The sequence below is a fragment of the Ursus americanus genome, chromosome 4 (genome assembly GCF_024610735.1).
Source record: "Ursus americanus isolate L20-20 chromosome 4, mUrsAme1.1.p, whole genome shotgun sequence".
Lineage (NCBI taxonomy): Eukaryota > Metazoa > Chordata > Mammalia > Carnivora > Ursidae > Ursus > Ursus americanus.
In genome coordinates this window covers 84,521,585-84,537,426 of record NC_142130.1, presented here as the reverse complement: position 1 = coordinate 84,537,426, position 15,842 = coordinate 84,521,585, and the positions used below count along the sequence as shown (strand labels likewise).

Here is a 15,842-nt window from a genome sequence, read left to right as displayed (position 1 = left end):
AAGTTTATAAATTTGAGAACTGAATGGGATCCTAGAGATCCTGGAGTCTGTCCTCCTGCCACCCCCACAGTTTAATCTTGGCAGAGAGCCATATAAGCCAAGATCCAGCTTGGACCACATGGAGCTCTGTGAGAGACAAGCCTACCAGAGAACATCATTAATGTCAAGAAACGGTGGGAGAACAGGACGACGCAGAGAAACATAATCTGTGAATAATGAGCTTCCTCCGACAAGCAGAGCCAGTATTACAATTTTATTAAGTACATAATTCCTGCCCATTAAAAAGTCCATTGTCCACGGGGCGCCTGGGTGGCACAGTGGTTAAGCTTCTGCCTTCGGCTCAGGGCGTGATCCCGGCGTAATGGGATCGAGCCCCACATCAGGCTCCTCCGCTATGAGCCTGCTTCTTCCTCTCTCACTCCCCCTGCTTGTGTTCCCTCTCTCGCTGGCTGTCTCTGTCTCTGTCAAATAAATAAATAAAATCTTTAAAAAATATATAAATAAATAAATAAATAAATAAATAAAACAAAAAGTCCATTGTCTTGATGACCTGGGAGATACTAGGGGAACAGATTATTCTTAAAAATGTACTATTTGCTTGATATTAATTGTTTCTTCCCACTCACAAGCACATTAGACCTAGTGGGACTTAAATTGCTTTCTCTTAGTGAGGAAGCTTCCTCTTGGTTGTAAATTATACATCTTTGCTTGGACATTAAATCTTTAGGCCACTAGCAAACTCCTGAGAAGATTATTTTCCACCATAATATACTCTCGTTCAAATATGTTAAAAAAAAAAAAACCCTTGAGTTCTGGGGAAGAACAGCCACGTACAAATTAACTCTAAGCGTAGAATTCAGTGAGGTCAGTAAACCACTCTTACTTTAGTACGAGGGCTGGCAAACGATCCCTGAGGCCAAATCTGTGTGCCACTTGTTTTTGGAAATAAAGTTGCATTGGAGCACAGCCACACCCAATCATTTGTGTATTATCTACTTTCCTGCTATCATGGCCGACTTGAGAAGTTGTGAAAGAGACCGGATGGTGTGCAAACTGTAAAATATTTACTATCTGGCCTTCTACCAAGAGTTTGCCAACTCCTGGTTAGACTTAGTTCTGTTACTGCAAACTGTGATTCAGAATACATCCCAATCCTGCCTAGTTCCCTCTCTCTCATAAACATTTATTGAGCAAGCTGTGTGCTAGGCACTAGAGTAGACATGGGGGGGGGGGTACAAATGAGTCTGGACTAAGACGAGCCTCCTGCCAACAAAGGGGTAACATGAGTAATTTCAAGGTGTGTTGAACACTGAGATAAAAGTGTGCTATGACACTGTGAAGCCAAAATAAGAGAACTTACCGGAAACTGGAGAAGGCGTTCTGGAGACATTAGACTTCAGCCGAGTGACGAAGACCAAGTAGCCGCTAGCCGATAGGAAGGGCTCAAAGGAAACCGGAGGACTTAAGAGCCTGTGCTGGCAGCCCAAAGCCGCCATCTGGCTCTTTCTCTTTGCATTTCTGCTGTAACAGTCTTAGTGGAGATAATGCACACAGCAGGCAGGGGAGACAGGGGTGTCTGGAACATTACAAAATCCCAACTCAAAGACTAACGAAGGAAACAATGAAAAGCTTTCATAGGAAACCTGTGTCAAATGAAGTTTCTGTCTCCAAGAAATTCTAGTCATATTTTTTAAAGCCACTTAAAACTTTCTGAGAAATAATTCCACTTGCAAAAAGCATAAATGCATTTTTTAACATGTAAAAATCTGGGGAATCGCCACTATGCAACAGGTGACGAAATAAAGCTTTTTCTGTCTCATTTTGGGCTGCACCCCCAAAACCAATTCAGTGAGTGACAGATAACCCCCTAGGAAAAATTCTTTGTAAGCTTGTCTAGGTGGCGTGAATTGAAGGGAACAGAGAAGGTCCTACGCTCCAGCAGTACCTTTTGCGCCAGCCCCCGTCCTGCCTTGCACAGTAGCCCTGGGAGGCGCTCCTATGGGTTAGCCCAGCTCATTGCCAAAGGCCATGGCCTGTTCAGGAGCGTACATTTGGTACCTGAAAGGTGTCACACATTAACGTCTTTCCTTTTACCGAGAACACTAGCGGGAATTATTTTTTCTGACTAGTTACTAAAAAGTAAAACCTAAAGGCCAGGACAAAAGCACCAATTCTGTCAGGTGTTGGGGGGCAGGAAAGATCCTGAGCATAAGAGACTGCGCTGGAAGATTTAAGTGGATTATACATTATAAAAAGAGGGCCAGAGGGGGGCCCAGTCCGTTGAGTGTTGGACTTTTGATTTTGGCTCAGGTCTTGATCTCAGGATGATGGGATTGAGCCCAGGGTGGGACTCTGTGCTCAGCACAGAGTCTGCTTGAAAGATTCTCTCCCTCTGCCCCTCGCCTCCCCTGCTCCGCCCCCTCACACGCACGTGCACACACACACACACTCACACACATACACACACACACACTCTCAAATAAATAAATCTTAAAAAAAAAAAAAGGCCAGAGAACAAACAAACAAGAAGCACAAAGATTGAAGACTTGTTTTTCCATACGTAGGATCTGCGAATGTGTGTCTGTGTTGGTGTATTTGTGTCTCTATGTTCGGCAGGGGCAGGGGTTTCAGAGGGAAGAAAAAGGTACTTTTTGGAAGTACCAGAAAGAGGAAAGCACAAGTGGGCAGAGGTTATCAGAGGTGAACTTTCCCACCTTCCCACTTTTGCTTAGCCATTTTTTGAAATCATCTCAATTCTATAGGTAAGGTGAAAATATATGCTAAGCGTGGTGAAGGTCTTTCCCCATATTTGTGTATACGACGCGAACTATTTGGAGGTGATTCGTGGTCAACAGGAGATCAATACTGGTATTTTTCCATTTTGAGCATCATCCTCTGAGGATTAGAAAACGTTGTTTTTAATGTATTTATATTCCTTGCTTTTTATAAATCTTGTGCCTCCTAATTTTGAGGTGCTTCCACCAAATGCCAATGAATTCTCTCAGTTCAGTGAGGTGATCACCATACACTATATCTCAAGTCCTAAAGGGAAGCATTAGAACATCTGTGCGTGACGCTCTACGGGACTCAAAACTTACCTACGCCTCCTTCCAGCAGCTTCTATACAGCTGGAGTACGAACATTATTAAGGATGCCTTTGCATGTTGGTCTTGCCTCCCCAAGGGAGAGTGGGAGGAGGGCTTCTCTTTTTTTCTCAAACTGTCTCAGCTCAGGCTGCTATAACAAAAATACCATAGACTGCTTGGTTTAAACAACAGACATTGATTTCTCACAGTTTGGGAAGCTGTGAAGTCCAAGATCAAGTTGCCAGCCGGTTCAGCTCCTGATGAGAGCCCTCTTCCTGGATTTGTTATCACAGGCAAGTCCTCGCCTGTCTCTTCTTATAAGGGCTCTGTCCTCATGATCTAATCACCTCCCAAAGGCCCTACCTCTTAATACCATCACACTGGGGGTTGGGGCTTCAACATACGAGTTTGGGGGAAGACACATTTAGCACATAGCACATGCCAAATGGTTCTTCAATAGAACTGCTGTAGGGACTGGGGTGTCTGGCCAGAAGGAGTATGACATCTCCCCACCCCGATGCCCTCCCCGCCATCCCTCATCCCTAGACAGCTGGATGCCAGCTAAGTGGGAGCAACATCTGAGCCCCACAATGGCATGGGCCCTGAGTGGAGGTTCTTGGGGAAATCGGGCTGGAGTTTCCTGGATTTGTCAGGAAGGATATAGGCAAGGTGCCTGACTCCCACGCAGCAAAGTCTAACGAGAGCCTGGCTAGAGTTGCCTTGTAGGCAAAGTGAAGGGAGGCCCACCTCTTCAGACTGTCTGGAGCCAGGTGCTGAGCATTCTATGGGTTAAATGGGCACTATGCAAGGTAACCATCTCTAGAAGTCTTGAAAGGACCCTGTGGAAGGGGTCTACTTGACAGGCAAAGCCACCCTTGGAGAGGAAGCTGTGGGAGGTGCTCCATCAGAGGAAGTAGCTAAGCGGTCATCCAGGCACATAGCTTACTTCGTGATTAAAAGGGCTTTGATACTCAAAGCCAGGGAATGAGGCAGGAGGGGGGACCTTTGGTCATTCTCACAATCAGTCCATGAGAGAAAGTGTTGAGTGTACTTCGGGTACCTATCCCCAGAGGGCCCACAACACAAAATTACCCCAGTGGCAGCCAACTAAGACTCTGCCACTCCTCTAACACTTCCCACCCTCCTGCATCCTACCTTGGAGGCACAAGAATCAGCAGGTGGCTGGTGGCAGAGTAAGGAGTGCAGGGAAGAGCAGAGAAGCTGACCAGATACCCCTTCTCCACCGTAGACTTCCAGGCCCCCCAGACCCCACAGCCTTGAGCTATGGCAGATGGGAGAAGGTTTCCATTGAATGAGGGATTTGAAGTTTGGTAGTACTCTGGGCTGAACTTTCTGGTACCTGAAAACAACATCTGTGAGACAGATGGTATCTAGAGGAAGGAAAGGAGAGCTGACAGAGGGCTTGAAAGAGCACTGTTTTCTACTTTGCTCCCTAATACGTCCAGCCTGTTCAAAAATTGATTCTTTTTCTAAAGCGTATTTATCAAGTAATGAAACTGGTTTTCCTATGTGGTCTATAATCCAATCCTGAAGGAAAGACCCAACGAAAAGATGATATTTCAAGAAACACCATTAGCATTACATTTAAAATAAGGAAAGAGCTCACAGGGGGCTTCTTTGCAGGCCACCACCCATGCTGGTTCATCATCTCCAGCCTTTCCTGGCGGTGGTGGCAGGTAGGGAGCGTACACGTCTAAAAACTGGGTCCTTTATTTAGCCTGGTCTCAAATTTCAAATGCCAGTCAGAAAAGGATAAATCAAAAGACTTGATAAAGTCACTCAGAATTAATAGAAATAAGGGTGCCTGAGTGGCTCTGTCAGTTAAGCTGTCCAACTCTTGGTTTTAGTTCAAGTCATGATCTCATGGGTCGTGAGATTGAGCCCTACCTCCGGCTCCACACTCTGCAGAGAGTCTGCTCGAAGATTCTCTCCCTCTAGCCCTTCCTGGACTTGCACTCACATGAGTGCACTCTCTCTCTCTCTCTCTCAAATAAATAAATAAATCTTTTTTTAATGTAATAAAAATAAAAGGAGAAAATGACAGACCTACAGTACCAGCGGTGATTTCTCTTCACCGTGCGCAGGTTTTCCTTGGTCCTTTTTCTGTACACCAGTCAAGCCTGCCCCACAGACTGCAGATGTGAGGGTATCTTGGACTTTATGTCAAGCATTTCTATCACTTATGCAACATTGGCTAGAGGGCCACTTAATGTCGTTATTTTCAAGAGACTCTAAGCAATGGCATTGCAAATATTACAAAATTTGTTCTCATCTGAGGTACAAAACGGTTTTTTTTCTAAATCCGTAAACTAGAAAATAACATTAAGAAATAGAAATATTGCTGTAAATGTTAAATTCACAATGGAAAGAAAATCTTCCTAGAGCTGAATTGTCTAACACAGTAGACACTGAGCACTGTAGCTTCTTATTCTTTTAAGATTTATTTATTTATTTATTTTAGAGAGAGAAAGAGAGACAGAGAGAGTGCGTGTGCATGGGAGGTGGGGTGCGGTGGCAGAGGGAGAAGGAGAGAGAATCTCAAGTAGATTCCCCACTGAGTGCAGAGCCCAATGCTGGGCTGGATCTCATGATCCTGAGATCATGACCTGAGCTAAAATCAAGAGGTGGATGCTTAACCAACTGAGCCACCCAGGTGCCTCCCACTGTAGCTATTTAAATTAAAATCAAAGTAAAAATAAATAAATTTTCAGTTTCTCTGTCATATTAGCCATGTTTCAAGAGTTCAAGAGCTGCATGTGGCTAGTGGCTACTACACTGGACTGTGTAAATAGGGAGCACTGTCATCATTACAGAAAGCAATATTGGACAACACTATTCTAGAGTTTCAGAGTCACTCATTTTTGACACTGAGGAAACAACTCCTGTTTTCTCTGCGTGATTAGATTCTTAATATTTTAATCCTCAGTGAATTTGAGCTTTTGTAAAGTAGGAAGATGTGTATATCAGAGGCTTGTAAGAACACAATATTATTCCTCATTTTAGAGACAGGCCAAGTTCCTTGCTAACTTTATTTTTAAACAGCCTTATTAGGGTCAAAGGACAGGCAAAAATCCAGAGTTGCAACACTTTTTCCTAGAAGCTTAATGCCTCTCAGATTTCTTGCAAACCAAAAAAATTCAGCACTGGGGAATTTAAAATGTTGAGTTAGTGACCTCATGCATTTAGCTGGTTGTCTGAAGCCTTCACGGTTTCTCTGCTAAACACAGAACACACTTCTTTGTATCACATTCTTTTCCCATATTTGCAATCCTCACTTCCTTTTTACATGATATGTGTTTTAAAATATTAACGTCACTCTCTTCACTGACATGAATAGATATGAGTGCAAGGGTTGAAGAAAAGAGAACTTTCAGGAACATTTTTGGAGTTCTGTGATCTTATAGGCTAATAAACCTAGAGACCTGGTGTTTGCTTGAAACAAGAACAATTAGGAGTTTTGAATGTTTTAGATTTCACTATACAGCTCTTCTTCCCCACAAAAGAACAAACTTGAGTAAATCTTTGTCAGAATTTAAATTTTCCTCTCACTGTTTTCTCTGGAAATACTTGGATGGGATCATCAAAACCTACATTCATTGTCTAATGAAAACATGGTCAAATCTCAGACATTTTAGCTAAAGTGAAGCCCAAATATATTATTTAATCTGCCATCAGTGGAAAAAAATTGGTATTTAACCTATAGATTCTCATTGAGATTTTTTTTTTTTTTTGAAGGAGAGAGAGAGTGTGTGTGTGTGCTCAGGGAGGGAGGGGCAGAGAAGAGGGAGAAAGAAACTCAAGCAGACTCTGTTTCAAGCGTGAAGCCTGACCAGGGCTCATCCCAGTATCCCCAGAACACGACCTGAGCCGAAATCAAGAGTCGACCACTTAACTGACTGAACTGCCCAGGTGCCCCTTGTATAATATTTATTATGGCTACCACTGCATGATTTGGAAAGTCAGACATCTGAAAATAAATTATGGTGAAAAAGAATGCTATTTTTAATATATGCAGAATTTATATTTTTAACTCTTAGGAACTTTTTTAAATGGAAGGAGATCATTAGTACATTCCCCCACCCTTTCCTACAATCAAAGAAAGACTTAGACCGACATTAGAAAACTAATTAATAGTGTTCAACAATTTAGGTAATGTTATTAATTTTCAAAAGTTTACTATGATCCTCATAGAATTTTCCCAGACCCAGCCATAATGTTAGATATAAAACAAACCACATAGGATAATAGATTCAGAGAAGAGAAAGAGAAACAAAAACTTGCGTAAAAATAATGGCAAAGATTTTGAATTTCCAGGAAGGGAAACATCCCAAGGAATTCTAAATGGGGTAGGCAGTGAAAGAAAGAAATAACAGGGGAAATGCTGTAATCAGTGCTTTTCAGACTTTAAAATGCATGGGAATCACATCTCATCCAAATTAAGCTTTTGATAAAATAAATCTAGATTAGGACCTGAGAATCTGCATCTCTAAGAGGCTTCCAGGTTTTAACAAAGCTGTGGTAGACTCAACTACTATCATCAGTACATAACTCACATTTACACTGATGCTTTGTTAGCTAAGACTGGCCCTCAACTGGTTGCCCTTATTTGATCATGAATGAATGAAATCAGATTCTGTGAAATATCTGGTCTTATACATCAGCTCGAATCTTCTACACCTGTCTCTCCCAAGCTGAATGGCATTAGGTATACCAGTAGTTCAAAGAATTTGGAAAGTGTTGAGTCAAACACAGACAAGTTTCTCTACTGTCAGACTCTCAGAGCCTTTAACACAATGTACATTATGAATCTTCAAGAGAAAATAAATAAATAAATAAATAAATAAATAAATAAATAAATAAAATAAAAAAAGAGAAAGAATTGACCACACACAATACTTTCTTCCTAGTTAACCTATTAATACCTCCCAGAGAAACTTGCCTACAGTGTGAATAGTGACGTATTGACAAGTTCTGAAATCTCAGTGGTTCTTAAGTTCACAGCTACTACTTTGGTCAATGTAATTGGTGACCGATACTTAAGGGTAAGTCACTGATAAAAGAGTTTTCAAAGATGATCAAGGCAACAGGTTAAAAATAATGATGACCTTTATACCAGTCAATCAGATAGAGCTAAGGAGAGAATATTAGTGTAGAAAACACTGGAAAGAGCACGATGCTGAGAATGTACAGAAGGCATGTTATAGAATTAGGATGTTTGAAAACCATCCTTTAACTTGGCACAGGAGAGCTGTAACCTTTAAAAAAAAATGATAGTGGTAAACAGGACAGACTAGTCCTGTGCGTACTGAACAGAAACAGAACGGCTCATCATAAGTAGGAGCAGAAGTGCCCCACCCAGGGACACAGTTTAAAGAGAAGTTTTCCAATCATGCCATACAGGGCCTTGTGCTCATTGCCTTTGCATGCAAGGAACGAGAGGAAATGTTTTCCAGCATAAGATCTGGGAAGACTCATCTCATCTCTGGCTGCCATGACAACTGGGAGAGATCTTCTAACAGTATAAAATATGTGAAACCCAAAGGTTCAAGAAATACTTTTCTGGCCTGTCTTTAAAATGGTTATGTTGAAATAAATAGTAGATTGAAGTTTTGCCTAGATCAAAGAAGCTTCAACCAAACTGACTTTCTCTTTTATACAAACATAGAATTGTATGCTTTCCAACTTCAAGAGGAAGTAGCAAATATACTCTTATGATAACAGAATCTCCCTGATATCAAAGACCCATCCCATGAACCTGGGATATAATGGTTCTCAAAATGTAATTGTATCGGTATCACCTGGAGAGCTTGTTAAAACACAGATTGTTGGGACCCACCCTGGAGTTTCTGTTTCAGCTGGACTGGGATGGAGCCTGATGATTTGTATTTCTAACAAGTTTTCAGGTGATGCTGCCATTGGCGGTCCAAGAGCCACACTTTAAAGAACAGTGGAATGGAAGGAGCCTAGTGATCACTTGGGCCATCCCCTTTCCCTCACAGATGAAGAGTCTGGGGCACATAAAAGAAATGATCCCCTAAGATGGGGTCATAAACAGCCCCCTTGACCACATGTCTGTGTGCCATTCCCATGCCGTTCCCGTGCTCTCCTCTCCACTCCTGTATCAGGAGTGAAAGACTTTGATGTGGGCAAAAAAAGATGACCTTATGTCCTGTTCATCCACCCTTCTAATTTATCTTTGCTTTCACTATCTCTCAACTATTTTACGACTCTGGCAGTGGTAGAAAACGGATCATAATGCAAATGATTATTTTCTGAAGAAATGCAAGTGACTAGGGATCTGTGAAATACAACTGGTTGTTGGGCTGTCAGTGCTAACAAAATATGCATCATATGTAAAACTAGACAGCATTCTCAATTGCCTGTGCTTGTGTGTGTGCGTGTGTGTGTGTGCGTGTGTTCTTTCAATACCCTCTTAAATTTCTAACATCTTACTGGGTCCCACATTAAGTAATGAGTTAAATAAAATCCTTGTTACATGCTTATTTAATATTTGTATTGATTTGAGTATCATGATTTTACCTTTTTTAAAAAAAAAAATTCTCTTTTAAGCTCCTAAAAAAAAAAAAAGAGTGATTTTTGAATGGCAGAATAAGGACCTACAAAAATCTGCAATAAAGCTCGGGCAAAAGTCAAAATCAACTTTTTCCATATTCCAGACATTAACTAAAGAATTACAAAATTCCAAGTTGTGTCTATCCAGAAAGATGGCAGAATCTTGGTAAGAACCATCTTTCCCTCCCCAGCTTCATGGTAGCCTTGAGGACCAAAAGCTTCGTAACTGTAATAGCCATGCAAACCAGCAGTCTAACTGAAGAGGGTAGATGGGTTTGGAACTTCCCAAAAGCCCCATAACTGTCAACATTTGACCGGCTTATGGCAAGCTTATTGAAAATCCCCATTTTCAGGACGTGTCCTTATTTGACCTGACTCAGAACATGCTCTGTTAACAACATCCCTGATTCTAGGGAATTTGAAAGAAAAAAGAAAAAAATCAGTGGCAATTGTTTTAACATTGTAGCTGCCTAAGATGATGTGACTAAGAGAGGCTAATCAAAACACCTGAAAAGAATAGGGCGAGGTGAGGTCCATAAGGGACTTTGAAAAGCTCACATGCTTTCTTGGAAATCTAGTAGAAAGCATGCAGGGCTGTATGCCTACACAGAAAAGACTTAAGAAAGTCCTAATCTCTCATCTTTAGCTTGCCTTGACGCTCAAGGCAAAGTTGTGAACTGCTAGCAAGATCACTGCAGATATAGCCTAACGCACAAAGGCTGGGAGAGTTATTCGTTCAAAGCATTTATGGAAATCTCTGTCTAATCATTAGCTGACCACTAAGCTAACCAGGCAGAGACTTCAATGGCCACATAGGACAAAGAGCACAGGCTTTACAGAAAGAGCGCAGGAAAGTCACTAAACAAATGAATAAACAAACAGCAACAATATAACAAAAACAAAAAACAGCCACAACAACAAACTCTGGGGAAAGCATCTGATTTCGAGAGTTGCCACAATGTATTGTTTAAAACAGAAAAATACTAGACACATAAAAAAACAGGAATGTATAGCCATGCAAAAGAAAACAACCAGTCAGTTCTCCCTAACAAAGTCCAGACTTTGGACTTCTTAAATAAAGACTTTAAATCACCTCATGAACTAAAGGAAATTATGTTTAAAGAATTAAAGGAAAGCATGAGAATAATTCAAAAACACAATCAAGCTAAGCAAAATAAGTCAATCAGAGTGAAAGACAATTTTCATATGATCTCACTGATAGGTGGAATTTGAGAAACAAGGCAGATCATAGGGAAGAGAGGAGAAAATGAAACAAGATGAAACCAGAGAGGGAGACAAACCATAAGAGATTCTTAATTTCAGGAAACAAACTGAGGGTTGCTGGAGTGGAGGGGGGTGGAAGGGATGGGGTGGCTGGGTGATGGACATTGGGGAGGGTATGTGCTATGGTGAGCGCTGTGAATTGTGTAAGACTGATGGATTAGACCTGTACCCCTGAAAGAAAAAATACATTACATGTTAATAAAAAAAAAATACACAGAAGAAAATGACTTGAAATACTGAAAAATAATTGGCACTTGGTTTTTAATCTGGAAGTCTTTGACATTTAATAGCATCTGGTAAATATAAGCAAATGAATGAATGAATGGATAAGAAGCCAAATAAGTTTGCCTATTTTTTATGTGTTTAAATCAGATTTATTATTGAACATTATATTATTTTTAATAAAGTATTGAAATGCCATGGCAAAAAAAAATCAAGAAAACAATTCCATTTACAAAGGAAAAAAATTAGAAATAAATTTTTTAAAGCACAAGATTTATATACTGAAAACCTACAAAATGTCAGTGAAAGAAATTAAAGAATATCTAAACAAATGGAAAAACATCACATATTCATGGATCAAAAGGCACTATTATTGTTAAGATGGCAATATTCCACAAACTGATCTATGCATTCAACCCAAACCCTCTCAAAGTGTCAGCTGCTATTTTTTTTTTTTTTTTTTGCAGAATTTGACAGGTTGATCTTAAAATTTATATGGAAACAGAATATCCAAAGCAATCTTCAAAAATATTAAGGAACTTGTAGGGATTATTTTTTTCGAGAGAGAGAGTTCAAGCATGAGCAGGCCAGAGGAGGTGGGAAGATGTGGGGGGGGGGGGGCGCAGGGGCAAAGGGTGAGGGAGAGAGAATCTTAAGCAGACTCCAGATCCAGTGCAGAGCCCAACACAGGGCTCCATTTCATAATCCTGAGATCATGACCTGAGCCAAAATCAAGAGTCAGATGCTTAGCCGACTGAGCCACCCAGGCATCCTGAAACTTGTGGGATTTAGACTGCCTAGCTTCAAAATTATTTATTACAAAGCTACAGTAATAAAGTAGTAAAGACAATTTGGTACTGGTGTATTTCAATGGATAAACAACAATCTTTTCATTCTCTTGGGTCCTCGCTTCCAAGATAAACAAGAAAAGTAGGAATAGTGGTCATGCCAGAAAGGGCTCTGGCCAAGTGCAGCCTGTTTGCTGCACCAACTCTGCCTTTTTTGTGCCAAAGGACAAGACCATTAAGAAGTTCATTATTCAGAACATAGTAGAGGCCACTGCCGTCAGGGACATTTCCAAAGCAAGTGTCTTCAATGCCTATATGCTTCCCAAGCTCTGTGTGAAACTACATCACATCACTGTGTGAGCTGTGCCATTCACAGAAAGGTAGTCAGGAATTGCTCTCATGAAGCACGGAAGGACCCAACACCCCCGCTCCAATTTGGACCCAAGGGTGCAACCCCATAACTTCCACCAAAGCCCATGTAAAGAGCTAAGTCCTTAAGGACTGAAGAAAAACTGTTCTCTGGAAAAAAAATAAAATGGAGGATATACTTTAAAAACACACACACAACAACAACAACAACAACAATAATCTTTTCAACAAACAGTGTTGGAACAACCAATGAAAAAGAATAAAATTGAACCCCTACCTCACACCATATATAAAATTAACTATATGGATAACAAATATTATCTCCCATTCTGCAGGCTGTCTTTTCATTCTGTTGAACATGTCCCTAGTAATCAAACTGGAAAGCCAAATGTGTCTTCCCCACAAAAACAATACTATATGTATGTCAGCCACATGGGGGTGGGATAGGCTTGGGTGAGCTAATCTAGGAGCAGTTTTAGAGGATGTGTAAGAAAAGGCAACTGCATTCCTACTTCCAAACAACTAGCTTATAAACAAATTTAGATCAGACCCATTCTTCTGCTCTTCAAAGATTTTTTTATGTGTGTCTTTTCTATTGCTGTTTTTGATCAAATCGATGCTATGTTCCTCCAGAGAACTCCTGAACATATGTTCTGAAATTTTACCTCCTGTCACCCAGGGTAGAGAGGAAGATGGAGCAGGGGTTTTCCTGAGCGTGTGGCAATCGTAATGACTCATGCTACTTCCTTATTCTAACCCTTTCTATGAGTGGGGTGGAGAAAGCTCACAGTCAGGCCTGGAGGAAACCATCTTTACTGAGAGGGTGTCCTTGGTGTAGTGATTGCTTTTTGTTTTCCTTTTGCCACAATAGAAAGCAAGGAAATAAAAATGCAGAGCAAGATAAAGAGGGTTTAGAACCGTAAGTACAGGACAACAAGAAAGAGTCATCTGTAAAATAAATGCAACATATATTAAAATGAATTCCTCAGTTTATGCCATCGAGAAAGTCAAACTCGGCATATTTCTTCGTGTGGTCAGGTGCTAAATGACTTTATAATCATACAAAGCCAATAAAGAGAACAGAGGTGAAGAAGAAGGGGAGGAAGAAAGACAAAGTGTGGGTAAGTGTGAACATCGTTTTCCGACGTGGGTAGTCCGATAGTGTCTCAGTTCCCCAAACACTGTTTGTTTTGTAATTTCATTGCATTACTCTTTCAGATGTTTTCTCTCTGAATGGCTAGAAGTCAACAGTTCCAGACTCTAAATCTGTCTGTTAAAGCAAAGCACTCAAGTCCTTTCCAATTCACTCATAAAAAGAGTAATAATTGAGGGTTTTATACCTTAAGAGATTTCTCGAAGCATTGCACAGAGATTAAGCATCAGCAATTATGTAAAGCTATTCATAACTTAAAACTGAGGGGAAAGAAGCCAAGTCGTTGAGGAAACCAGAGCCAAAAAAGGATTGCTGTTTAGTTCACTGAACCATGCTGCTTTTGAGATACTATAATTCAGATCATTCAGTGAGACTTGTTTGCTTAAAATTTCCTTTTCTTTTTTAAAAAAGAAGGACTTAGAGTAAGGAAGGCATGAACTGCTATTCCATAAAATAGGTATAATTATACCCCACTGTATGTGTTGGTATGAAAATTAAATTTAAAAATGTATAGGTAAAAGACCTAACACTGGCTCATGTTAAGGAATCAGTAGGACTTGGCTGCCATAGTTTTTATTATTATTGCTGGTATTAGCACGGCTATTACTATGGAGGTCGATCTGTGAGTGACAGGGAGGTTGCTGCTAGTTAGAGAACTGATCCAAATCATTCAGAACGCCTATATTGTATTTCATGGCCATATACAGAAAGTAGAATAATATTTCAGTTTTTGCATCATCGTATAACTAGTTAGTGCCTGATTCTCAAAAGAATCCTTAATTTTTATGCTATTGTTCAAGATGAATTTCAATGAAAAATTCCTGTGTGTGAGTCTTGGACCCAACAACTAATTTATTTACCAGTTAATTTCTAAATCTTGAGTTATTTATCATTATAAAGATGTCATATGCCCCAAAAGCACCCTTTAAAAAAATTTTTATTTATTTATTTGAGAGAGAGAGAGAGCACAAGCATGGGGTTGGGGAGGGTGACTCCCCACTGAGCAGGGAGCCTGATGTGGGGCTCAATCCCAGGACCCTAGAATCATGACCTGAGCTGAAGGCAGTTGCTTAACTGACTGAGCCACCCAGGCGTCCACCTTCCAAAAAAAAGCACCCTTTAAAGAAAGACTACATGAGAAAAAATGGGACAGACTAAATTTACTAGCATCATCTAGCTCATCCATCTGGGTTATCTATGCCTTTGTTTGCCTTTTAGAGACAGAAGTTAACTTGTGGAAAATTTATTGTAATGCAAACAATTCCTGTCCATAAAAATACAAATTGTATTCTTGTGGCTATTGACCAGTTTTACCAGTCTTGCATGTATTTGAGAATTCATGTCCCATTCTTTGACTATAATACGTGTGGTTCTCTTTTAAACGGGCTACAACAACTGTTGGTCCCTCATTAATTCCTGAGTTAAATAAAATCTTTGATACACGTTCATTTTATATTGTATGGAAGTCATAATTTTATCTTCATTTAAAATCTCTCCTTCAGCAAGCGTAAGCATCAAGTTTATATGACTTCCTGAGGAGCACATCTGAAATTCAAGCATAGAACCTTCCCCACGAATGTTCTAGTCAAGGCAGAATTACGCCCTTCTTCCTGTTGCTTCTGGACAGTCATTGTCAGAAAGTCAGTCAGTCAAAGACGGCTGTCAAAGCTTACCAAGTGAAGAAGCGTGTCCTGGGCATTTTTAAAGAGCTTTTTCTGTACAAGAAAAGCCTGCAAAGCTTCTAAGGCAATGTACAATGAGTTGCTGAGGGACAAATACGTTAAGTATTAACCCAGGGAAGTGAGATCCCTCTAGAGGGCTTCCTGGAGAGAAAATCTGAAAACCAGATTTGGGTTCAAAGAGGATTCAGCTCACAAGAATGTATTCAAAACTAACACTCTCTGAGGTTTTAAACTAGAATTTGGTTAATGTCTTATGAGAAAGCAAAGCATTGAAGAGCATTTTGTTTTCATATTTTATCATTATAGTTGTTTAAAATACAGGACTAGAGGGGCACTGGCTGGCTCAGTTGGAAGAGTGTGTGGCTCTTGATCTTGGGGTCATGAGTTCAAGTCCCACGTTGGGTGTAAAGATGACTTAAATAAATAAACTTTAAAAATAAAATTAAAAATAAATAAATAAATAAAAATAAAAATAAAAATAAAACATAGGAAAGAACCATTCAGATTTTCTCTAGGAAGTATGCTGCTAAAATTTCAGGGCTTTCTTGTTACTTTAATCTTACATAATTACAGAATTGAATATTTTACAACTATAATACCATTACACTTATGTAAGTAACATTTTATATAATTGAAATAATTATGTGGGAGGAATTTAGTCAAC

The 15,842-nt window shown here is 40.1% G+C and overlaps 1 pseudogene; it reads left to right on the top strand.

Annotated features, from left to right (window-relative positions):
• The first annotated feature begins 1,782 nt into the window (after window positions 1-1,782).
• Window positions 1,783-12,456, top strand: LOC123784415 (small ribosomal subunit protein eS26-like; annotated as a pseudogene).
• Window positions 12,457-15,842: the final 3,386 nt, after the last annotated feature.